This window comes from Dermacentor andersoni, chromosome 1, assembly GCF_023375885.2.
Source record: "Dermacentor andersoni chromosome 1, qqDerAnde1_hic_scaffold, whole genome shotgun sequence".
Lineage (NCBI taxonomy): Eukaryota > Metazoa > Arthropoda > Arachnida > Ixodida > Ixodidae > Dermacentor > Dermacentor andersoni.
The window spans coordinates 44,159,916-44,186,371 of record NC_092814.1 but is presented as its reverse complement, the minus strand read 5'-3'; the positions used below and the strand labels follow the sequence as shown (position 1 = coordinate 44,186,371).

Sequence of the window (26,456 nt, the reverse complement as noted above, 5' to 3'; positions counted from 1 at the left end):
GCACCGCTTTCTAGGAGTGATGATAGATTGAGACCTCTCCTGGAGTCCTCTTGTCTTCTACCTAAAGAGGGATATAGTCATGATAACCCATGGGCTCAGATTTCTTTCAGGAAAGTCATGGGCTGCGTCTGTGAGTGCAATGCTCCAACTCTATAACGCACTGTTCCTGCGTCTCCTAGGCTATAGCTTACCTGTACTGGGTGGGACTGGTAAGACTAACCTCCTGGCACTCCGGCCTGTGCAAGCTCAAACTTTGCGAATATGTCTTGGCCTTCCTAGGTGTGCATTCGCGGCAGCAACAATAGTCATCGCGCATAACCACTCCATCAATACGTATGTTCAAGTCGACGCTTTAAGGATGTACATCAGGCACTTCGCCCGACTTCCATTGCATCGTCTCGCCTCCCTTCCTGCCGCTCGACCTCGCTCAGCGTTTAGCAGGACTATTGCTGCAAACCATGGAACTTTGCCATCAAACTTCACGCCTGCAGCACGACCATCTCTACCCCCGTGGTACCTGCATCCACTCCAGGCCCTTCTTGTCATTCCCGGAATCAAAAAGAAAACGGAGATGTCATCTTTCGCCCCCAAGCAAAGCGTGCCCTAATTTCTACATGAGGAGCATAAACAACGCATCCACGTTTACACGGACCGTTCTGTCTCCTCTAAAGGTTCAGCTGGAGCAGTGGTAATTCCCGCAAAATCTGTCACCATCGAATTCAAGACGTCTCACATTATATCATCGACGGCTGCAGAACTCACAGCTATCCATGCTGCTCTGGAGTTTATTGGCCACAAATCATCACATTCATGGTCCATCTTTTGTGACTCGAAGGCAGCTCTCCAGTGTCTGCTGTCCCCTTTCAACCATGGACCTAACGTGCAATTAGTCGCAGACATCCGACTACTCCACCATCACGCAATCGACAAGGGGCACAACATCATCTACCAATGGATACCGGGTCACTGCGGAATTTCGGGAAATCACAGTGCGGATGACGCTGCCCGATTGGCCCACGATGGTGCCCATATTATACCAATACCACTGTCAAGAACAGATGCAGCCACAAGTCTTCGCTCCCTCGCACGCCAGCTTACGGAGACTCTGTGGAACACCAGTGAATTCACTAACGCACGTATCCACAGATTGGATCCTCGTCTGCAACTCCGTCTTCCACCAAGGTTACCACGAGCAGAAGCAACACTTCTGTGCCGCTTGTGGCTTGGCGTGGCATTCACGAACACCTAGTCATTCCGCATTGGAATGGCCGGCAGCCCTACTTGCGACACCCGCGGCTGCAAGGAGACGATTGAGCACCTCCTCTGTAATTATCCCCGTTACAGTGTGTCAAGAAAAGTGCTCGTGACCGCACTCGAAAAACTGGACAATCATCCCTTCCCCGAAGAAAAAGTTCTGAGACACTGATCCAGACGGGTTTCACACTCAAGGGCTTAAGGGCTCTGTCGAAGCTTTTAAGGGCTTGTGAATTGCGTTATTGTGTGAATTTTTCTCAACTGTTTTTCTTTTTTCTCCTTTTATTCCCTTTACCCCTTTCCCCAGCACAGGGTAGCCAGCCGGCACTTACATTGGCTAACCTCTCTGTCTTTCCTTCCCTTTGTCTCTCCCTCTCTATCTATCTGGGTATATAAGCGAACGTAGAATGAATACGCGGGAGACAAAGTGCGGGACTGGAAAACGCACCAGATGAACGACGCATCGTTCGAGAAGCGCTAAGAGATTAATACAGCTCACATCAATGCTTAACAGCGTATATTCCTAACAAACTTGCCGAAAACACGTTGCCGTGCCTGTAATGTATGCTGTAAACATTGCTACACGTGTAGCACGTTACATAGAACAATTGGCTTGAAACGTATTGTGAGGACTCAGCACAACGTACAGTGAGATGAAGTGCCTGCCGCGGTGTCAGCTCCCTTTACTCCTTCGTCGTTTCCACCACCAAGTTGAGTGTTTTTGCTGCTGTGCGGCAGTTGGCAGCTTTGGCGGAGAGATTACATAAGGCATAATTATTCAAAGTGAGAGAGATAAGGACCATCACTATTGGGCTTTTGTTATCAGCATTACATGTGTGAATACAATGTCGTTGCTGCTGTTCAAAGTTTATCGCACCTATCAGATGAGAAAAGCATGAGTGTCTGTTTGTATCGACCTGGCTAAAAATAGCCAGGGCATCAAAACCTGCACAGACGTTAGCACTAATTCAGGTTAAAAATACCGTTTTCTTTAAGTGGAAAACGCTCACATTTGTAACCGCTATAGCATCTTTACATTGTAGTTACCGACTTGAGCCTCGCAATTTCGCTTGGTCGGATTCCTTTGAGGCACGCATTTTCACTCTCGTTTTGCATACTTTCCGACACAGTCTGTAGCATGAAATTACGAAAAGAAAGAGGCAGCACGCTGAGGAAAGAACAACGACGAAAGGAAAGCGCTGTCGGCGCGGTGCATGCCGAAGCGGGAGATTGCCCAGCTTATCGTGCCTGCTGGCTTCGCAGGGACCACCGGTCGCGGCTCGCGTCAATGTTTAACGCCCACCGAGGTGCTTTCGGGAACAGTAATGGCCGCCGTTTATTTCTGCGCGCTGAACGACTCTCGCCATGCAGAGAATGCGCACATTTTGAGAAGCACGAAGCACGCGACTGCGTCGCCTCTGCCGCAGTGCATCGAGCTTGCACGTTCCCGTGAGGCATTAATATTGCTCCTGCGCAATCTCTTGCCCGGCGGGCTTCCTTCTTCTAGTACCTTTGTTTAATCAGCATTTGCGTGCTTGTAACTGTTTGTAATGACTCTCTTTGCTTTCTTTCGTTACCTTTTAGCATGGCGTGAAATGGTCAAGAACGTTATATATGCTTTTTTTTATGTAAACGCACTTTCTCTTTTTTTATGTTGCTGTTCAATACCTGTGTTTTAGGTAGGTTCTGTTCGCAGTTCCAGATTTATATTCACATTGAAAGTGCTTTCTCTGAGTTATGCGCTAATGGTGAGAACAGCACAGTAAAACGGAAGCCAATGCTCAGACCTTACCGCTGTATAGCTGCGGTCGTATTGTTTCAGGTTGCGACTTTGTCATAGTTTTTTTCTACGCGAGAGATGTATACCGAACGCTTATAGATGACAATACGCGAACGTGTTTGCTTGTGTTAAGTTCAATAATTACGCGAGTGGACGCATATAGATAGCAAGGCAAACATATATATATATATATATATATATATATATATATATATATATATATATATATATATATATATATATATATATATATATATATATTGACACCGACGTTAGGACTACTGTAGGACTACTGTGTAATAGCCGAGTTACTTTGTTGCATGGGCACTTCATTATAGGGAACGACTTGTACTCGATACATCAAGTAATATGTCACTGAAATAATGTATCCAAAGGCATATGAAGTTATTCACAACGTTGATGAAAAATGATCAGTTGGGTTGTCATCACCGTGTTTGCGCATCAACTTCGGTTAAACAGTGATGATACTAACTTAAGGCTACACTTGAAACATATGCGTCACCGACAATTTATTCGGAACAACTCAGCGACCTGGCATGCGCATATTACGTGTATTCTCTTGGAGCGCTGAATATGGGTGTTTTACTTGCGGTAAGATTGCGTCGCATAGCGATCGTTCCGGTGAGACGATACGTTTGAAACTAAACTTGCATGGACAAACAACTACTACTGACTCATTTTCCGCGATAGCGTTTTCTCAATCTAGAGAGGAAGCTAAAGCTTGGATAGAGAAAATAGGTTTAAAAAAAGAACAAAAAGACGCAGTCTTTCTAATCGTGTTAACAGGATGGTACAATAATCGATGTGGTTACACTTTGTGAAATATTTGTTTTCTTTCCTTTCCCAGAAAATTGTACGGGGAGATAGACAAAAATGGATAGGGAAAACAGGGAGAAAAAAGAATAAGGTGGGTTAGCACTCGCGTTGGGCGCTTTAAGCGATAGGAACAGCAACGTCCTTTATTGACATTGCTTTCACGTTCGTTTCGTTTGAGATCAGAAAAAATTTTCATTTATTCTCTCCTCTAATCTTTTATAATTTATTTCCGTCTGCTTGTTTCGTGATTGATGTGATCGAGCTGCCGGCGTTGTCGCGAACTGAGCGCCGCCCGGAATTTGCAAATCACGCGGTCGGAGAGGCGGGCACGAACGGGCGCTGGCCAACGCCGTTGTCGAGTTGCTATCGCCATCACCGAAAGCACCCACTCGAGCTTCCGACACTCTCGGTTGGGCAACGACGGCGACGCACGGGAGAGCAGGCCCCGATGGCCGAAAGGGCGGGGGAGGACCGGGTGCGGCGCGCCTTCTCTTGCTGCGCGGTGTCAGCCTCGCTGGCGCACGAGCCCGCGCTCGCGCGACGCTGTTGCGGGCGCCCCGGGACCAGGATGAATGGGGCGTCTTGTTTCCGTGCCCACTCCGATCTGCTCTAATGCGCGATAGATGACGGCTCCGCTCGCCGGCGGCACGGCGGCGTGGCGACCTTATTGGCGCAGTTCCCGGACCAGGCAGCCTTCGCTGTTGTTTTTTTGCTTGGGGTCGTCGGATAGATGTCCCCTCCCTCTTCTCGGAGGCTTCGGGTTCGCTGGTCGCGAAACTACCCGCCGCCGCCCACCACTGATCTCGGAGATTCGTCTCGTGTTGCGTATGCCCCGTTCGCCCATCGCCGTTTGTCTCCTCTTTCCTAGCCTCGTAGAGCGGGAGCCGATGAAGGTCTCTGCGTCGTAGGATTTGCTGAAACGGCAAGGCCGTACTTCCCTTCTTCCTGCCTGCCGTTGTGTACGGTCTTGTTTTCTTGCCGTTTCCTCCTTGACTCTCACCGATGCTCAGCGCGTCCGCGCGTTATTTCTGCGCTTTTATCGCGCGCCGGGTGTGTCCCGCTTGCGCTGTCAGCTTGCCGACCTGCGTTATCAGTGCGGTCGAAGCGTGGGGAAGACGGAAGGCGGGAATAGCAGAGAGTCGTTTCGAAGAAACGTCGATATCCGCAGCCGACATTTCGTGCGCCTCGAGAATCTCACAAAAAGGCAAGGCAATACCTTACTTTGCTTTTTGTTGCTCTTAACCTCAAGAAGCTTTTTTTCGTGCTCTATGGTTTTGTTCCATGAGCTAGACTTTTCTCTCAGCGCCTGTGAATTCGAGCAATAACTCACAATCTTCAATGGAAGGAGAGCATTATAGATGGTGCCTTGGGAGCAAAGTGCTACCGTAATTTATCCGCAACTTTGCTCTCTGTATATAAAGGGAAAAAAAAACGGCAGGAGGTAGGGGGGGGGGGGGGGGGCGAAAGAACGAAGGACAGTTCTCTAAGCCAGACAGTTAAAGTCGAGTGTCATAGACATCATCCAAGCACCACAAACTTTCCGGTTGGACTGGTAATAATTACTTTCTGCGCAAGTTGGCAGCTAAAATGTGCACGCTCTAGCGCCTTCCGCGAAAGTTTTCCAGCGGCAAATGAGTTGCTTCTGTTTCTTCAGTGTCGTCCACACGTTTAGTCGGGATTTCTTCTTTTCTTTTGGATGTTGAACACCCAAATCAGCCAGTGCAAAACGCAAAGAGAAATAATCTTCCGCTTAAAGGAGGAGCGCCAGTGTCTTCGGCCACTATAAGCGCCGCTGTGCTGAGCGGAAAAGCATTTCTCACCTCGGCTAAATTGGGAGTGGTACTCGAAGAGGCCGCACGATTAACTCGAGGCGGCGGGAAAAAAGGCAAAGAAAATAACAACAACGGGTGAACTGCCGAACGTGGAATGATTCGATGCAGGATAAAGCGTGGAAGAGAGGGTGCAGGAATGTGGAACCGCAAAACGTCTGCGCACCGACACGCGAGCAAAGAAACGCGGCCGGTCGAAGAACCTTTCTTCCGCTTTTTTCTTCCCTCTGAGCGGAGCAGCTACGCGGCCGAGGCGCGGGCGACCCATCAGCGCGAGATCAAAAGATCATTAAGGCCGGCCTGCCAAATGAAGATGGAGCACGCACACTTGGGTGCGGGAACGACGCGGGCGGCGGCCGAAGGTGCCCCGACCCTCTCGCACTGCGCGCAAGAAAGAAGATCCGTTGTGTCCTCCAGGTCGCCGTGGCCCCGCGGGGTGCGCGCGCGCAGTTATCGGTTGCCACCCCCTCTCCGAATCCGGGCCCATTTGATAAGAAGCGCAAAACGGGCGCTCCCCTCTGGCACCCTCAGGTCGCGTGGCGAGGTGGCGAAGAAGGGGTGAGTGGGAAGAGGGCGGGGGTTTCTATTTTAATGAAGGCCGTGTGAGGTGGAAATCGGTGCTCGAGTGCCCTAATGGGTGGCCGCCTTACGGAATGGGCCCACGGGCTATTTCCGGGTTTCAGCGGCGTCGCCGCTTACACCAGGAGGAGGAGGGATCGCCTTCGCGGCACCCACTGGTGCCGGCCGCGGTGTGCGACTGGGTTCGCCGCGTACCTATCGTGCCCGTGCGGGCACCTACTGACCCTACGAAGATGCATGCTGCGCACGCCTATGCGTCGTTCTGCCAAAGAAAATGCACGCACTTCATGCGGATCGCTACCTATCTTCGGCGAGGCGGAGAAAGTGATCCCTGATCACTTTCTGTCTTGGTCATATCCCTTTGAGCATATCCAGTACGCCCGAGGTTACGTCAGCGATCCGTGAACTTGCATTTAACGGCGACAGCAGTTCATGTAGTCAAAAAGGAACTAGGGCCCTGCGCGAGCATTCGTGCGTGAACGCGGGCAGTGTGCCCCGAGGCTTCAATAAAATCCATAAATATTTTTTTTTTTTCAACGCAATCACCAGGCGCTCTTGCAGCCAGGACTTATTCATTATATGCTGTTTCTATGCCTGCACTTGATTTCATTTTTTATTATTTATTGTTATTACTTTATTAGTATTTTTCTTCTCCCTTTCATGCAATCTCATTCCTGTTCTGTTCTTTTATAAAGTTGTTGCTGTAGATGGAAAGACTGAGGTATAATATACATATTACATTTCTCACTGTTAAAGTGCAAAAAATAAAAAAAAGCAATAATGACAAACTGAGAAAAGATATAGTAACGATCTTCAATGAGTTCAATCAATACCAAGCAGGTTTCTACACGGCTTCACAAATGCCAGATGCTCTTTACAAATTTTAACGTTTAATGATTCTCTATGTACTAACATGAATAAAAGGGTCATACACAAAGCTGTGTGTGGCATCAATAAATAGTTCAGAACGTAAAAGCCACTTTTGCAAATATTCACAAGTGGATTCTTGTTTATACAAGATGTCAGATTCACTCGTTTTGATGTGGACTCATCCTTGCATGCATTCCCGTGGACTCAAAAAACATTTGGAATAACGTTTGTTTCAGGGTTTGATTGAACTCGGACTCAAACAGTCACCGATTCACTGGAACTCACTCAAACTCAAACTTACGGTCACTCACACTAACCAAAGCTCCAACTTAATGGGACTTACTCTGACTCACTCACTGCCATATCGACAACTACTCGCGCTCTCTCGGGCTGACTCATACTCAGACCCACTCAGACTCACTGCAGTTCCTCAGATTCAGACTCACGGTTGGCTCTGAGTTACTCAACTCATAAGTACGTTTGCCGACCTCTTCAAACTACTTCACTTTTCTTTTTCTCAGTTTATCTGCAATCCACAACGTTACTAATAGAGGTTCATCCGGTGACTGTGGCCGTGGAGGATACGAAATCCATAAGTCACAGATGCTGGCGGAAATGTCTTGATTATAGAAACAGCTGAATGCGACGTACATTGCCAAACCTGACAAAACATTTGAAATCCAAATTTTTGCATAATAGAGCGACGGTGGTGAAAGGTCTCAGTGGAACTAGGACCACGGCGTCAAATCCTAGTTCGTAGAGGACGCGCGTATAGATTCCAATTCTATTCGTCGCCTTTTCCTTCGACTCCTACAAAAGTGCCTGCTTTGCAAGGCGTATGAACTTGGAACCATATCTGGGCGGACAGTGACGGGTCGGAAACCGGATTGCTGCTCCTCCAAGTGGTCACTGTGGAGCCTCCGTGCCGTGTACGCAGCTGATGGCAAAGGCGCCGCATGCGATGGGATCGCGTCCACAGGGTCCGCTTTGCAAGGGGGCTTTCAGCGCCAGCATAAAGTGCTTGCGAGAGCACGCGGAAGCCGTATAAAGTTACGACGCTACACCAGTCTTGGCGGCAGCCCCCACTCGCTCGACCAGTTACGAGCGACACCATTCGGCGCATGCAGTCGCCCAGAGCGCGCACACTGTCCCGGCTTAGACGACGTCGTCGTTTCTGCTTTGCCTCGGCTGAGGAAAGTAGTGTGGCGCGCGACGCAGTCCTCGCGGGCTTCTTCGAAGTGTCCATTGGCGCCGCTCGGTCGTCACAGGCCCATCAGCACGCGGCGAGGGGCTATACGGGCTATACCAGAAAACGGCCGCCGCTCGGCCGGGGCTCTTACGCGGCCCTTCAGAGTTGGTAATCCGTGTCCGTTAATCCTCTTCTCTTAGTTGCCCCCCCCCCCCCCCCCCCAGCTTTCTGCTGCTATTGTTATCTTAATTGTGCACTTCTCTCGCTTCACAGCTGCCTGCTATTTGTTTTATTCTCTAGTTCTTATTTCTCTATCATCTCCGTCGTGTGCTTGTTGCCCTTTTTACATGAAGCGGGACCACGGCTGGTCTCCCATAAGCAGAGAAGAGAACGGTGTCAGCGCAGCAGTGCAGCTGCTGTGCTTTCTTTTTATTTCTTATTCTTGGTCTCTTTTTAATTGGAGCTCTTGTCTTCCTTGTCAGCTTTTGTTAAGCGGAATTTCCGATAAATGCCTCCTGCGCATAGGAACGAGCTGCTCAGTTTTCAAGCTTTAGGTCCTTTCAGCCTTCTGCTCTCGTGCATCTTCTCCCGTATCTTTGCTACCATGAGAAGGAGGAGGTTCTTCTAAGGGCTCTGCGTTTTGTAAGGTGTCTTTTTATTTCTCCCGGGTTCGTGCCATTTTAAATGAAACAGATCGTGTTCGCATGGCTTGACTCGATCTTGAGTAGAAAGGTCTCGTTTTATTCCATGCTGTTCGTTTTGAAAAAGCCATCAAAGAAAGACAATGCGAAAAGTTAGTTTTTTCGTGCTCTTAACACCCTCCTTTCATTTTGCTCGCGACTCAGTCAAACATTTGACTGTCGTACGTCTCTAATCGAAAGCTGAACAAATAGAAAATGCTTCCCGGCAGCCGTGTTTACAAGAAGAAAGACATCAAAGTGAGCTGGTGATCATGCTGGCGGAAGCATTAGGAAATGACAACAAACGTATGATACCGCTTTCCAAAAAAAGACGAGTCCATTATCTTGCATCCCTGCACTATGCCTGAAGCAGTGGCATTTCAGAGACATTGAAGAAGGTCCTGTATGTTGGCTTAGCTGCCATCTTAACGTTGCCCCCGAGATGTCCTCTGGTGACTCTCTCTTCAAGTTTCACTCACGTCAGAGAGATCGAAGCCAACTACGTATGTATTCTTATCGACTTCGGCGGCACAATATAAGTACTTCCTACAGTACTAGAGGGCCATCTGACTGCGGTCATGTAAACAGCAAATGGCCGCCTCTTACGCGGTAATGCTCGCCTGCGCGTATTCATGCCGCTGAAATAAAATGCGGCTGGGTGACTGTGAGCTTGAAAGCACCGCAACAACCCTGATAGATAAATATAATCAGCAGCATATAGGGACGGCCAGTCCATGCACCCAAGAAGCATGGTGACTAGCCTAGATATGAGCTCTTGCTCCCGTGGTTCATGCAACATCCGCCGTACTACACGTTTGTTCTCTGCCCCGAGAATACGCCGCTGTTGCCGCCTGGAACATAACGATTTTCTCCTGCATTCGTTACTTGAGAAGCACCCGTCGTGGTTGCTTAGTGGCTATGGTGTTGGGCTGCTAAGCACGAAGTCGCGGGATCAAATCATGGCCGCGGCGGCCGCATTTCTATGGGAGCGAAATACGAAAACACCCGTGTACTTAGATTTAGGTGCACGTTTAAGAACTCCAGGTGGTCCAAGTTTCCGGAGTCCCCCACTGTGGCATGCCTCATAATCAGATCGTGGTTGGCACGTAAGACCCCATAATTTAATTTAATTACTTGAGAAGGAAAGAGAACTGGGCGAGTTGTTTTGCATCCACACTCACGGAAGAGTGACGGAAGGCGACATATCAATAAGAAACAGGACTGCGCTGTCTAACATTTGAGGCTTAATTGAACAAAAAAAATTAAAGGATGCTTAAGCTTCGCCTTTAATAGTGGAACGCGATAGCATTCACAGATCCCTGAATGCTTCTCACGCTTCCCGGCAACTGCAGCTGATGTAACCGTAATGTTTACCGGGAAACGCTGGCTGAGAACGGTACGCACGAAGGCGAGTGGGCGAGCTTTCTGGTAGAAATGCGACCTCTTGCGTGAGCCACAGATGCGTGAAGTCGAGCGCCTTCTGGGCTGTGTTGTTGCAAGGAATCTAGTGCAGCGCGCCGCTCTATGAGTGGTAGAAACGCTGGAAAAAAGGTTTATGTATGAGTCTCCGTGTAACAGAATTCTTTTCTGGTATATTCAAATTACACTCCGACGCTATCATGTCTATAGGTTTTGTTTAGGTTGTACTTTACAATTTTTCTGACGAATCTTACTTTGAGGAATTCAGTTAGTTCAGTAACGCCTCTGCGCCACGCGGAGGGCCTGCGTGGTTCCGGTTCGGAATGATTTTTCGCTTAACGACGTCCGACGCAAGGCGCTGGCACCGAATTTTATGCGACACGGGGCCCTTAATGCTATCGCGTTAGAATGCGCACAGTATACCCTGCGGGTTATACCGTGATGTAACTTGAGCCAACATCTTATCCTAAGTACGTGGAAGCGGGCAGTTTGGTAGTGATCCATTCTAAGTCGTGCGTGAACGAACGAAGAGGACGGAAGAAGAACACAGGTCGAGTGGCGTCTATCAATTGACAGACAACGGTCGCCCTGTGTGCTTACCTAGTCGGCCTCTTCAGTCTACGCCCTGCTTACAAAGAATCTTCTTATTCTGTTTGATGACAGGACAGAAACATATTTATAAATACTGTGCACATAATTTTAACAAAATTTAATGGTTAGAATGTTCATATGTTTCATACTTTGTCACCTTCCGCTCCGTCTCGTTCAGGGATAGGTCGCGTTGTTAAAAAGTACTGCGTGACCACACGAACAGCGAGTCAGATGGTGTTGGAACAGGCGTTTGAGATATGGTCTTACGAACACGTCAATTTCTGGTGGATATCGCTGGATGTACTGTGGCCGGCCGCGTTTGTTGCTCACTGTGTGTCGCGTTTGGTTTACGAATGGGGAAGAATGAAGCACAGAAGTCAACCTGGTTCTGACAGCACGAAGAAGAACGTCAAAACTGTAGAAAGAAGCCGAAATATAGACAGCACATTGCGCTGTTTACTCACAGAACACTATCATTTGTTTGTGCACACTCTCTGCTACTGTATGCTGAGGAGTCACATATGGCTTTGTTGCGTGCTGAAGCAATACCTAGGTATATTAGCGCAATAAAACTAAAACCACGAAAACGAAGACGAGCACTCCGGCTGTCTGATTACGGGATCTGCTGCGTTAATTCACTTAAGTAGCATGTAAAACCTAGTATCCCGACAGCTAGTAGTTTTCTCGCGTACTACTCTCAATATTATGAAACTTGAACGTTTAGCCAAGCTGAAGTTTCATTGTAGAAGCAATATACTCCTCGGAACTCATCTAAAATGTGATCAACTTACACGATTCTTATATGTATAAGCACGAAAATCCAACATCGCCAAACGAATTGCGAGTGATTTGAATTCTTTTTACGCCAAAATGTGATAACTTAAGTCAGAGGCGGATCTAAGGTACCCTCTAGGGAAATAGGGAAGGGCGGTGGGTTTATACTAAACTCAGTTTTGACAGCGCTGAAGTGCCGGCATGTCGCCGGTGGAGATGGGGATAGATGGAGATAGGGCCTACTCTTTTGAGTCCACCAGTGACCTAAGTTGGGAAGGTTGTAATCTACGAACAAAAGTGAATGAAAGGACAACTACTGCATAATAAGCAGTGTGGTGATATTCCGGTTAACTCTGCTGTTGCACCATTTTCTGCTTCATTCAATGATTATGCAAAATATATGCACCACCTTGCTGTTCAAGTGGCTACAAGAGCAGTTGCTGAAAACTGGTTTTAGTCGATAGACAATTTTTTGCTGTTGACGGTCGTGAATTGCGCTGGGAGCTATCTGGTGACATGCTTACTGCCGGCCTCTTTCGCTTTGCGCAAGCCTCCGGTTCTCAAATTTCTGCTGAGTGATCAGTCAGCGACTGCCTTGGCTCCGGTGCTTTAATGTGGCGGGTAGCCCAGAAGCACACTGATATCACTTGACAATTTCTCATAAATTCAATAAGAATGACCGATCATCGTCGGTGACTCAGTTGCGCCGGGGACATGATAAGAGCCACATATTCACTTCCACATGCAGCGTGCCGCCTACTTTAATTTGAATTCTGAACTTGCTTGCATTGTGAATTCGTTTTTCTTTTTTTCAGGACTTCTTTCTCTTGGTGTTAGAGAACGTTTATGTTGGCGTTTATAGTTTCACCTCTTCGCACTCTGAGGGCGATAGCGCCAAGCTAAGCGAGTAGTGCCTTAAAGATAGTTTCTGCTCTTTATGGAGACAGAATCTACAGTAGCAAAAAAAAAGAGATTCACACACTAAAAGAATGTTTCGCGATTGACCAGCTCGCGACTAACAGGCTGTATGTAGAGACAGAGGGCGAATGATAGCGAAAAAGGTCAAATTAACAATAAAATTTCGTAAAGTTAGGCATTTGGGTTAGGCCTCTCCCCCCTTCCCGTTATATTCATAGAACTAATTTTTGGTAACGGTGTTTCCTCAATGGGCGCTCGAGCGACAGCCACTCACGATAGCTACCGGTGAAATAGCGAGAGCGTCACCACTGCGAAGCCCAAGCCCAAACAGCAGTTGCGATAGAGAATTTTTATGAATACGGGCCCTGTAAGCCAGCTTGTCTTTTTGCGAGGAGAACACACGCCCGTATGAATCTTTTTGTCGGCTGTCATGCTGATTGAAGTTTGTGGTTTGCTTTCTTGCAGTTGATGGTGTCTACATCAGTAGCCCACTGTCCCACCACCAACCCCGTGTCTACAGTCTGCTAACACTGTGAGTATTTGATTCATGTACACGAGTCAAATTTTGTTCCTCGACCATTCTTCCAATAGACTAAACAAAGAGCCTAAAATTAGTTTGGCGAATCCTGGCAAGACGGGCTGGTCACAATGTTGGCCACGTGTGCTGAGAGTTGACGTAGCGCGAGATGCGCAACATTTACACAAGAAACAGAGACATCGACTGCGTTGAAATAAAAAAGAAGACTGACAGATTGATCTGAACACACTCACTGACACGCATGCCATTAAGGATGATCGCGTGAGAGTGTCGGCATTCTAATGTCTTCCACGATGCAGGTAAACAAAGGTAGTCAACGATGTTGACGGCTCACGCCATGCAGTGAGTGCTTTTCGGGATGCATCCAGCCACACGACATCTTCTTGCATAGACGAGTTCATTTTTTTTTTTCAGCGTTGGCGCACCTGTTTTCGGACAAATCATTTTCTCTCTGAATTCTTTTCGCTGCCTGCTCAGGAGCTGTGAGAAGCAACCCTGAGAATTCGATAGCGCAGGGACATTTCTTCTGATGAAAATGCATGCAATTTTAGAGAGTTTAAACACCGCTAACTAAAATCCAGAACTCCCTCTGAAGTGTCCTTTAAGGCTGATTCGTTATAAGCAAGCAGAATGTAGTCCAACCGTAATTTCGGTCGGACTATGGTCAGCGCAGCGGAGTATAGCCAGCGCAGCGCAGTTGACCATACTCTACGTGTACTTTCGGCGTCAAAAGTTTGCGGTGCGCGAATTCTCAGAAGCTGAATATTTGCGAAGTCTGAGCGCGTTGCCCGGTACTCGGTTTTCCAGCCTGTATACTAGTATATGTGAACAACATAGTGTCGCACTCTTACTAGCTACGATCAAAGACTACTGAAAAAGGCAGTGTTTTCGCAGATCCCGCGGTCCGTAAATTTTTGACGCCAACATTGCTATATCGGCATGGCCCAGTCGTGGGGTACCAGATGTACTCGCCTGCGCTTTAGCGGAGTATTATTGCTCTGTCACAAATAATTTTCTTTCTCAATTAAACTACTTGTATAAAACAAAATATATTTTCAAATCGTTTGAAAAGATTACAGCTTTAGTTAGCAATCAACAAACGCAATTGCCCGGACCTGTTAGGTGAATTGATTTAATACGCGTAATTCACCGAACCGATGTGCCTGATCACACTTAAGCGCAGTAGAGCTGCTGCGCTCAGTGGCGCTTATGTGCATCGGTCTACTTTAGTTTCGTCATGCTGACCTATACGAGTGATAGCGCATCTGCAGCGAATTAGATTAGTGGCTTCGCAGTCACTGCAACCTCAAGCATTTCGCACTTCATCTGAATGTAGCAGTAGTAGTAGTAGTAGTAGTAGTAGTAGTAGTAGTAGTAGTAGTAGTAGTAGTAGTAGTAGTAGTAGTAGTAGTAGTAGTAGTAGTAGTAGCAATGTGGATAACGCCGCGTTAAACTCGGAAGAAAGGGACGCCTTTGACCGACGTTTCTGAATATAAGATATAGAGTAGCGTCTACAGCTCTAATTTGTATTAAGACATCTGTTGATTTTCGCTTCTTCAACATATAAAATGCTCTGGATTGCTGGAAATTCATTTGCATTTGCTCTGAACTTTCTTGGTAATTTTTATTTGCGTTCTTTTTTTTTTCTAGATATACCAATCGCAAGCGTAACAGGGAGAAAACTTAGAGACGATTACTGTAATAAGGTTTAGTTTGCAGACAGAAATACAAAACAATTATTGTTATAATTAAACATGTATGTTACGTTAACGAGTAACACGCATGCACAAAACATGATACACGAGCGTTCTTGTATTCCACCTCCAGGAATGTGGCCGAGAATTGCAGCCTAGCAGAATGCCATAGACAGTGAGCCACCGTAGTGATCATAACATTTGTCTTTTTGTTGGGCGTACAAGAACACACGTGCGAGACGAAACACGGACGTGGCAGTACGACCGCATACAGCGCGAGCAACTTTGTTACGTGTAAAGTCGGTCGCACAGGAAACGAAAGCGCACAGATGACATTTCCAACTTCCTGAAAGTGCGGAACTTCCGCTTCGTAAGCAGCAGCCTCTCGTGGCCCATTTCAACTCCACTGTTGTAATATCCGTTCGCTAGCGCAATGCTTAAAAAAAACACTACGCGGTGATTTTCTATGGTTTGTGTTTCTGCTGAGCATCCACGACGCTTCTACAACAAACAGTCGGGCCTTCAGCTATCGCAGCTTCACCGTCAGATGCAGCATATAGCGGATGCAGAATTTTTGCGACGTCGATGACAGCGCTTTTCTCTTCGCAATTTTCTCTGTGCATCGTTTTAAATAACAAATAAAATGTCCGACGCTCCTTAAAGGACGAAAACTTCAAAATCTCTATTAAAAACTAAGGTGATCTATACATACTATAAACGACAACACAATAAGATCATGTGGGTCATATAGAATGCTACAAGGGGTTTATCGGGCATATGGAATTTCATTCAGAGAGGGGTATATTAAAATCAGTTTTAAAAAATCCGAGGACACCCAAGCGCTTCTCATGAGTTATGAATGCGAAAGCATTAACGTCCAATTGAAAAGCACTGCCAGTGCCTCCTAGACAGCACAATAGCTATGCACTTCGATCCACTGCTGAGTAGACCATGAATGTGATCGCTTCGATCCACGACATCATGCTACCTTGTCCGACAGCCATAGAATCTAATGGGGATGCTCCCGAGTAAGTCGCGGTGATTTTGACGTCACCGCTATCGTCACGCAGGGCTTCTGTCCAAATAGCATCACGTTATTCATAAAGCACAGCGCATAGGCCTGATATCACTCTGCTCCGTTGAGTGAGGGTGACGTGCCGTCGCGGCGATGCCCTCTCCCCTCACGCAGCACCTGGTGCGCTAATGCCGCAGCGTGTGTGTCCCCTTTCGCCTGCTCTGCTCAGTCGAAGCGCAGCTCGTTGCATGGAGTCGCAGCCAATGGGAACTCCATCGAGGCGCGCTCACGACATGGCGTCTCAGTCAATGGTTTTGCGAGTTTAGGTGCCGTTTCGCTGCTGCAAACGACAGACGCTGGCTTTTTCGCTCAATGGGCCATTTGATGCTTTGGCGTCAATAATGTACGCGGGAGTTTTAGAGCAAGCAGGAACGACATTTGGGCTAATGCGAACAAAATGTCCTGGTAATACGTTCTTGATACGTTCAGAACTTGTTTTTAGAGACCCATGCTAGTAACAGGTCGTCACTGTAAAGTATTGGATTCCTACCTAAATAAATACAAGATGCACGGTGAGAGAGAGAATGACATACGAGCAAAAAAAAGGGGGGGGAGGGGTTCTCTTATGATGGAGCCGCCACTAAATGAGAACATCAGAGTCTCATCAGAGAAACTACGCACACTATTTAACACGTTTATTGCGCCAGTTTCCGAGCAGCAGAAAGCAGAACAGCTGCACGACTGCGTTTGGCGCCGCATAACGAGATCGTTAACTTTGCGCCTAGGCACAGTACAGCGAAAAAAAAAAAACGAAAGAACAAATTATAGTCGGCTTTTCATATGAGAAAGACTTTCGACGGAAACTAAGGTCGGCTATTGTCTGTCTGCAAAGGTGTACAAAATTGAAGAAAGCTTGTAGACAGGCGCATTTACTTCGTAGATTTTTGTCAAGTATCGTCTCTATACTTCGTTTACCGAACATGGGGAAACGTAGCGGCGGTGTTTTTCATCAAAGTATGAAGAAGTTCGCGTCCTCGGAACATTATTTTTTTTCTTTCGCCTGTGAACTGTACTATAAAGGGCAGATGTTTTCGGGTGTCGAGACCCCTCTTAGTAGCAGTAGCAGTGTCGCTAAAGAAAATGAGAGCGAAAGAGAGAGAGAAGAAAGGGAACGGGCGACATCACGGTCAGCTCGGATTACACCTCCTAGTTTACTAGACCAGTGCTCTAGGGTTTTGCGCCACGAGGACAACACCGCCCGCACGACCTAAGAGGAACTACTGCATCGGGTTCAGCTGATGTGCTTGTCAGCAGCTGCAAAGAGAGAGAGAGAGCGCCTTAGCAGTAATGAGTGGTGCATCAACAATAACGCAAAGAGTGGTCTGAGGCTCAAGAGAAATCGAATAGAGGAACGGCAGTGAGGATATGTACGTCCGGTTTGCTAGCCTGAACCTGGGGAAGGGCATAAAGGGGCGAAAAGATGGAAAGAAATGCACGCTCACGTGAAGGTCCACGTCGTGTATATAAATGGTCTCACAGATGTGCTGACTTGCGGAACTGCCGTATTGCTTTCGTTGCTTTCTGCGCCATTGAACCACGCGGCCATGGTCCAAGGACCGTTCTCTCTAAGAACGGTCTCGAGTCCAGCCGCGTTTTTGCTGTCCTGAAAGAGCGGCGCTGGAAATCGTAACGGGAACAAAAGGCACAGGAAGTCTTCAATAGTCTGTTCACTCCCAGAAGAGTAGCACATACCTAGGTGTGTCACTCATTCCAGTAAAGAAGAAGTGAGTCCTCGTAAACTGAGAGCTGCTCCTAAAATCGGCATCTTTGCTATTACCTCATTCGCTACTACGACTTCCCCGCTCCCCATAGTTTCTTATACAACCAAATTTAGTGAACGAACGGATCGTTGCATACAGATCCTCCTGCAAAGCCTTCAATATATCTTCGTCGCGGCAGCGTGCTACATGTATATGCCTACTAGGTAGACAGCTGCATGACAAATTATTTTGCTGCGCAAAAAAAATAGGCCTCAACGGCTGTACTCATCACTGCCCTTTCTGTATAATCGCCTCGTAAACTAAATGGCACACGATTCAGTGCCACCAGAAAGTTGCCCTTTTCGCAGTAAGACGCGCTCGTACATCTCAAAGCCATGGTGTCAATTCCCCAAGAACGGTTACTGCTCCTGTGCTCTATCGTCGCCTCTGCTTCCCTTCGATGCATACGCAAAGGTCAGTGATCTGATCTAGTTATTGTTGATATGACATTTTGTGTCGGGAACAATATGCCTAACCAATCCTCAGTAAAGTAAGGTTCACGCGACGAACCGAACAGCTTGTTCAGTTCACGGAGGAGCATGACGTGATTGGACTGCAGCACATCTCGCCACGAACAGCAAGCCCCTTCTGCTCTTGTGGGCAGCGTTATTAGATGGCACTAAGCTAAGTCACGCTCGATCTCGAAGGGAATCAGCAATTCCTGTTTGTCGTCTGAATTCACGTTAAAGAGTGTCTAAACGAAACAACACATTCAGCTAAGGTTATTTCTACAACTTTTGTATAGCATACCACGTCCAAGACTGGCGGCTATACTCTGAATTTTTCTCAAGGCAACACAGGTCTGGGCTTCTTGCCGGAGTTACGATGCGTGAGGGCTGCTTTTACGCTAAGAACCAGGGATGCTACAGCGGCGCACGCATTGTCTCAATGGCGACAAGCGCGCCGAAAAGCAATTCGAGAGTTTTTCCGGTTCTTTTCCTCACGTCGAAGGCTGGCCCCTGGGCAAGCACGTAGCGAGCAGTCTCTGCCCATTCGCGACAGCTGGTCCCATCACGGCACGGAGGGCGTCGACACTCTTGCTCCATGTTGCACACAGATGGCTGAACGTTGTTATGCGTGTGACATGTGAAAGTGCGCGTAATAATGTTCCGTTGTTTGTGAGCGACATTGCGTTGTCCCACGAGCCACTCGTCCCGCGGACGTCGCTCTTCACGGTCAAGCGCGCGGGTCCAAGAGCGCGGCCACGGCGCAAGGAACGGCTCGCACACGCGCCGCTGAGTTCTCGATTCAGTTGTTGCTGCTGCTGGCACAATGGCGCCGAGATATTAGGGCGGGAGCGGTGCACTGAGCCGTCAGTTCCGGGCTGCTGCTGGCAGGCTCACAAAGCGGGAGGTGCTCAATTCTTCGTCGCTTGGAAGAGCCATGTTCGGTGCCATTTTTATTGTCAACTTGCCATCCAGTTTACGAGCGAGAACATTCCTGCATCGGCTTCCTGCAGTACGCGTTCGTTGCCGCGCTGTCACCGATAATGAAGACATGAGGAGCAGGGGAGAAAAGGACGAACCAGTCCGCGTGTCACCTGCCACTTCTATACGGAGGAGGCTCTAATAATACGCTGCCTTCGCTGGCCTAAAGCGCCGCCTCTGGTGGTTGGAGCTGCGGCACTCCTGCTGAGTGAAGCTGCAAGTGACGCGTCTTTTCCGTCATGTCTGGCTGGCAAGGCCGTTTACTGGGCCGTCTTCTTAGACTGCATTTCTGCCCACAATTCATTTATTCCTGATCTGGGATCTTATCTTGTGAAGGCACTTCTCCTATAGTTCAATTCATATCTTATCCTCTCTCTGTCCAGTGTCCGATCCTGGCAATAGCAGGGGCGTGGCTTCGTGCGGGTCAATTACAAAGTGTAAGACGAATGAAAAATGACGAAAATTGATGCAAAATACGGCTCCTTCTGGGTTACGGCCACAGTGATGACTCGATCAGGGGCTGTATTTCGCAAGTATTATTTTAGTTCGATTCTATTTATTGCATATTATTCGGCGCGCTGAGTAACCGATGCAGGTGATAACAGGCGTGGAGGCCTACGAGCCAGTGACGAATGACGAAAAGAATGGAAATTGAAATGGATCGTTACCAGACATGGACCCAGGCGCCTGAGATGGCTTTCCGAGTAGTGTAAGAGCCAAAACTTTGTATTCACTTCCCCACAGCTTAAGCCACCTTTGTCTACGATCGCCAACTACATGACGCTGTGTATCACATAAGGGCCTCAAGTCCAGCGCAGCACCGAGTTACTGAAGAGCCGGGACTACGTAATGATTCCAGTTCATTGCGCTTCCGTTTCGTCTGTGGTCAGAGCGGCGCTCTGCCCGCGTTATCACCGTGATCGGCCAGTCGAGTGAAATCAATCCTTAAATTATATTGGCCCAGTTTTCTGTACGTACGGCCGATCCATAAGGCGGTCACGCCCGAAATTGTTTCGCCAACAGGCTGTCTCATACGCTCAGGAGAATAAGTAACATTTTATACGTTGCTCAATATCTCGGTGCTTGTGGTGTTCTTCCGATACAATGTATGGGCTCTGTGTGCACATGTGTGCCGCATGTGATGTATGGAAAGTAGGCGCAACATTGACAACAGTTGAGGAAGACCTGCCGCGTTTTATCATGTGGTCACTGTCATCAGGAACGCTTAACGTGCTCTTTAACGGCGCCAATGAATAGCAATTAACGGATTTCATCATATTTGTACATGCATCTACTCCCCTTTTACATACTAGTACCTTTAACTGACATTGACCTTTCTGCACCAGCTGTTAGTGCCAGAAGTAAGAAATCAACAGGACGAGAATATCCGCTTTGCTACTCGACGGTAGGGGAAACAAAAAGGCAGAGAGGAAGATAAAAAAGGGTGAGGGTGAGAGGCGCACATGTGCTCGAAAGAAATGACGCTACGGTCTCAAAGGTTTCTCTAAAACATACCTGAAGTTCAAAAGGGCAAAAAGTACAGCGTCTTCGTCTCGTTGTGCTATAACATTCAGACCGTCTATTTGAGAACTTACACGCTGTCGTACACCAGTGAGTAGACTGCTTCCTTTTCTTCCACTTAGAGAGGGGTGCGCGTATAAGGTGGATATTGTTTTCCGGTACGACAGCAAAGTATGTCCTAGCTCTTTATAGACAAAACATGCATAAGCAGACGCCCTCGGCAACCCAGCAGTGGAGCCCGCTGACGCTTAGCGCGCTGTTTTTATTTTTGTATTTTTTGTGCGATTTTACTCTTTCTTAGTTTAGCACGTGCAGTGTGAAGTAAATCAGACTTTCTTTTTTCTTTTTTTTGGTTTAGTGTCATGAGGTCTCTGGTCGCCTTGAGCAGCATGACATGATGTCACATACAGGAATTCGTGGCTAGTAATAGATGTAGAATACATCTTCAGCGCGATGGTGGCCCGTACTCACATATCAGTTCGTACGCTGCATGCAGGAGTTGACATGAACGTCCTCACGCCAGTCATCGCAGTTATCATTAGCTAGAGTTGTTTGTACATAAAGCAGAGTTCTTGTAAATGAAACTCGTGAATTCCGCCCTGCTTCTGCCGACCACCGCAGACCGCGTTGGTCTAAAAAACATACCTATATGGGCTCATTTTGACGTGTTTTACCAATCTCCAAACATTCCAGATGGTATAAATTAGCGCCTCAGGCTACAGCAGCCACCACCTGAGGAAAAAAAAGAGGATCGAAGATTTTCGGAAGTTGGTCGAAACGAGTCACATTCACACGTTGAAGATGATACTGACCGTGGTGACAGCACAGCAGTGTGAGTCATAAAAGATAGGTTGGCAGTCATCTGCATAATGATCAACGGCACACCACTGCCATCACCAACAATAGAGTGAACGGAGTGTGCAATACTCTAGTGGTAGAATGCACATACTGCGAACGGTGTGCACTCAGGTTCAGAGAGTTGCTGTGCTTTCTTCTTTATTTGATTCGTCCTTGTGAATTAGTGGCTGTCTTCGGTCTTTGAGTGCAAGTGTGTCAGAGCAGTGGAGCCGTGGAGCGGTGGAGCAGTGGAGCGGTGGAGCCGATCCTTTATTAAATAACTATTTCTCTCTCACACAAACAAATACAACAAATGCTCCTTATACGGCTAAGCAAAACTTATCAAACATATATTGGTAAGTTGTCAAATAGTTAAACTCAGGCGATTCGAAGAGCTCATAACAGGCTTGCTGCCAAACACGGTGCGTTCGTGGAAGCATTGAGGGTCAGTACTCGCTAGCACGCAGGAGATCCGTGAGAGAGGTTGAGTCGCGAAGCGAGAAAGAAGCGAGCCGCGGGGGATAGAAACCAATAAAGCTGCTGGATTCCTGACAGCTGTCAAGCTTCGTACTCTCCAGTATACCGACATGCCAGTGCTGTCCGCACGACATGTAGCGACGCTGGTTATGGGCCTTTACGCAGCACTTCAGGTTCCCTACTGTGCCCGAACTATTGGCAACAGGGAAAAAAAACTACGACACGCATTTCAATCACGGCAGCGTTTTTTTTTTTTAGAAACTTACACGCGCATATGTTGCACCTTTTGCAGAACTCGCGTAGCTTATTCTCTACTTTTTTTTTCTTCTCATAAACGTTGCACTACCAGCGTTTCACGATTCACTTTCTAGTTAAGCCCTTCCAATGTGTGGTCGGCAACGGCAGTATTTCATGCCTTCCATTTTCCTTTTTATCGACCCAGCACGCTTTGTGCTACAATTACACGGAATTATGAATAAGCCTTTATATTTTGAGCACTGCCATTCCATAATTGGGAATATTCATACCTGTGTATTATCTCTTCGTAAACCCGCCGTGGTTGCTCAGTGGCTATGGTGCTGGGCTGCTGAGCACGAGGTCGCGGGATCGAAACCCGGCCCCGGCGGCCGCATTTCGATGGGGCCGAAAGGCGAAAACACCCGTGTACTTAGATTTAGGGGCACGTTAAAGAACCTCAGGTGGTCGAAATTTCCAGAGTCCTCCACTACGGCGTGCCTCGTAATCAGAAAGTGGTTTTGGCACGTAAAACCGCATAATTAAAGAAAAAATCTCTTCGTAAGAGCGATTAACACGGCCCTTTCCTTGTAAACTTGGTAGCATCTGGTTTTCAAAAGCTGGACTTGTGCCAACGCGTCTGCTGCCGCGTCTTTAGTATGTACTTTGTGTACTTCAGGGAAACTTTAAACCAACTGGATTCGAAACCGTTCTCTGAGTCAAAAATACTCGGACCGTGGCTACATCCGTCACTGGCACAAAAAACGATTCGTGCACTAGTACTTAAAGCGCACCGGTTTAATAGACCGCTTATAGCGTCCCTGTGCACCCTAACACGTGCACTCGCTGCTCCTTCTCTCCCTCTTTCTATTCGACCCTTTCCCTTACCCCCAGTGTAGGGTAGCAAACCGGGTGCTCGTCTTGTTGACCTCCCTGCCTTTCCTCTTATCTATCTATCTATCTATCTATCTATCTATCTATCTATCTATCTATCTATCTATCTATCTATCTATCTATCTATCTATCTATCTATCTATCTATCTATCTATCTATCTATCTATCTATCTATCTATCTATCTATCTATCTATCTATCTATCTATCTATCTATCTATCTATCTATCTATCTATCTATCTATCTATCTATCTATCTATCTATCTATCTATTGTGCACTTCACTTGAGGTGTCAAACACGTTGCGTTAGCCTGCACTCATCTGGTTCTTTTGCAAACTCCCAGTGAATTCTTATAGTGAAGAATAACTCATATTTCACTACAAGTAAGATTCACTGCGTGCAGTTTGTTGCCAATCAACTGTTCAAAAGAACTGCTAACCATGAAATAACGGAATTAGCAAAAGGCGAAGAGGTAGAAGTGTAAAAAAATATTTGTGAATTGGAAAATTGCGTTCAGCTTTGCATCGGAGGACCAAATGCATTGGCTACGTACATGAAAGTCAGACAAGTTGACACTAACAATATATCGAACATCCCACTTGGCTCACCCCTCCTGTTACGGACAGTTCCAACGTAAGAACTTTTTCGTGAAAAGGTGTGTGTGCGTGCGCGTGCCGTGCTTGTGTGTAGGGGGGGAGGTGCGAAGGGCGTGAGGGAGGGGAAAGCTGTCGAATAAATATTTTCTCGTCGCGTGGCTAGAAGGATATTTTCGGAACTCTGATTTGTTATATGCATACTTTATATAGCGTGAATGCCGTACTAGTGCATATTATCAGGCCTGTAGCACGCAGGTGTTTGAAACTCGTCCTCAACTACTGAGATTTTTTTTTCACTGATCCCGTGCGTGCTTGTTAATTCCGAGATACACGTGGTCCGAACGGTGCTTCAGTACAGCAGCCGCATTCCGTCTTAGCCCCTTGAAGAATCAGGCTAAGAATAAAAGAGGAAGACGAACTAGAGGAAAAGAAAGAAAAAGTGCTGCAGTACTGGGATGCTGACGCGTCCCTTCACGTGACAGACTATTCCAATTGGCGTTCCCAGGGAACCTGTGTAGGATATGAGCTCAGCTGGTAGCCCGTCCAAGAGCATCCATTTCTAGCGCAATCTCTCACACGTTCTTGCTCATTTTCTTTGGTTTTCGTAAAGGATCGCTGTAGGCATCGTGTGCCTAGCCTGTAAGTTAAAGTGGCAGAAGGGAAGCCTGGAAAAGTGATCCTGTTAGGCAAGCTACGGCGGAGCAGGGGCTCTCCCGAAATTCATCCATCAGCAGTAGCGGGGGGATCCCTGTAGGCCAAAGACGGACGATTTCTCGCGACGCCCGAACGGAATTCCAATTTATTACCCCGGCGGGGCGTTCCGACTTTTCCTGGACGATGCCCGTTTGACCTGATCGTCGCGACTGCCTTGACTGCGGAGCTCTTCGTGCCTCCTGCTGGCCACGTGTCTGGCCCCTCTATGCCATCGTGAATCACAGGCCGGGCGCTTGAAACCCGGGTAGTCGTAGAGGCAAGCGGAGAGAGGAGGAAGATAGCTACAGCGCCGAAGTAAGACGCGGGATGAGAAAGGAGCTGAGGCAGACCCGTTATGTCACAGTGCAACGCGCCACGGCGCGAACGCTAATTTGCAGCGCGCGGTCTCGCGCCTGCGGGGAGGTAGCAGCCGGTTGTAATTGTGGGATCTTGACTGTCGTGCTCGCTACAGCGTGGCCCGTGTCTGACAGTGCGCCTGGGACAATTTGTTGCCGTATCGATTGGCGCAGCTCTGAGCGGGTGGGGATGATTGCCGCGGGGCCAGGTCTCGGGACGGCGGCCGTGCACAGTCCACTTTTGTTCTGGTAGAGGAGGGGATGTTGGCGAGGACCCTTCAAGGGCCTTCTATGGGATATTGAGCCCTGGCGACGAATTAGGAAGCAGCCTGCAGCCCCCTTCGGGGCGCATGACTGGACCCAGGATGATGCGCAGTTGACGAGCGGCGGGCCCGCCGGCAGTGAGCAGCGCACGCCCGCGAACAGCGTTGCACAGCGGGTGATGGCGGTGTCCCTTGGCGAAGTGGGCGTCACTGCGGCACTTCTGCGGCCGTACCCTGTAGCCTCTAGGGCGTGTTCTTGCTACCGGAGTTGCGTGATAGCCTTTCGAATTAACGCCCCGCACGTATACGTCGCTCACTCCAAAGTCGTAAACATTGGTTTGGAAATGTTCAATACTCTGAAATGGCTTGCAACCGAGGAGCGAGGGTTCACAATACAGCTCTTGCGTAAAAGCGGTTTGAAATTTCGCTAAACCTTCGCGTCATCACCCTCAAATTATGTCAATGCCCAACACTAGACTACCGGCTAATCACGAAGCGTTCATATACAAGCAAAGTACTCGGCCCGACATTTCCAACGGCAAGCCAGGGCCAATTTTTTAGACCTTGTATGTGCAGACTTATACCCTTTCAACATTACCATGGGCCAGTAGCTTAGAATGCTTTTGTTGCTGCATACTTTTGAAAAATAACCTAGTGTAAGCTAATGAGTTCTCTCGTGTTGCAAGAGAATCTAATGATAAAGCATTTCAGTTTTCGTGCTGATTAACATTTGCGCGTTTTGCCGAGCTTATTTTTCGCGACTCGCCGCTCGAGCGCCACATCTCAAGTCGCATTAAGCGCTGGTGTCAAAGTGACATCGGCTGAGTTGTGCGAATTGACACGCAACGTGGCACCGGAAAAGTACAGATACCATAATTTGGAGACCGGCACGTAGAAAAAAAAACGTAATGGAGCAAGAAAGGTGTTGTCAGAGTAACTTGGAGGGCAGTGGAGGTTTGGTTCAGGTGGTGGCCGTATTCGCAAATCAGCCTTAAGCTTATCGCTATGGTGTGTACGAAAAAGCTGTGAATGGGTTAGGATAGGTTAATTATGAAAGACAGAAAAAAAGTTTTGTGATTTTCTGTAAACTTTCATTAGAGAGTCTACATAAGAAAGAGAGAAACAGAAAGAATGGAAGGAAACGCGGGGCGGTCAAGAACAAGAACTCATATATATATATATATATATATATATATATGGTAGTAACTCGATTTCTCAATGGGCCCAACGTATTTAGAAAGAAGTGAAGGAGAAACCGAAGCAAGAAATACACGTCGCGCGCATTTGCGAACTACACAGTCTCACAAAGCACTGGAGCTGGCGTGAGCCGATAAGATGGCTGATTCCCAAACCTGTTCACTCGTATGAAAG

General features: G+C 47.7%; 1 protein-coding gene across 3 annotated transcripts in view; it reads left to right on the top strand.

Annotated features, from left to right (window-relative positions):
• Positions 1–26,456, top strand: part of cpx (synaptic transmission protein complexin) — a 594,949-nt gene that overhangs the window by 254,694 nt on the left and 313,799 nt on the right. For all 3 annotated transcript variants that reach the window (XM_055061411.2, XM_055061410.2, XM_055061412.2), the window contains one exon: positions 13,186–13,252. The gene's annotated coding sequence lies outside the window, so the exon portion shown is untranslated. The remainder of the gene's footprint in view (positions 1–13,185; positions 13,253–26,456) is intronic.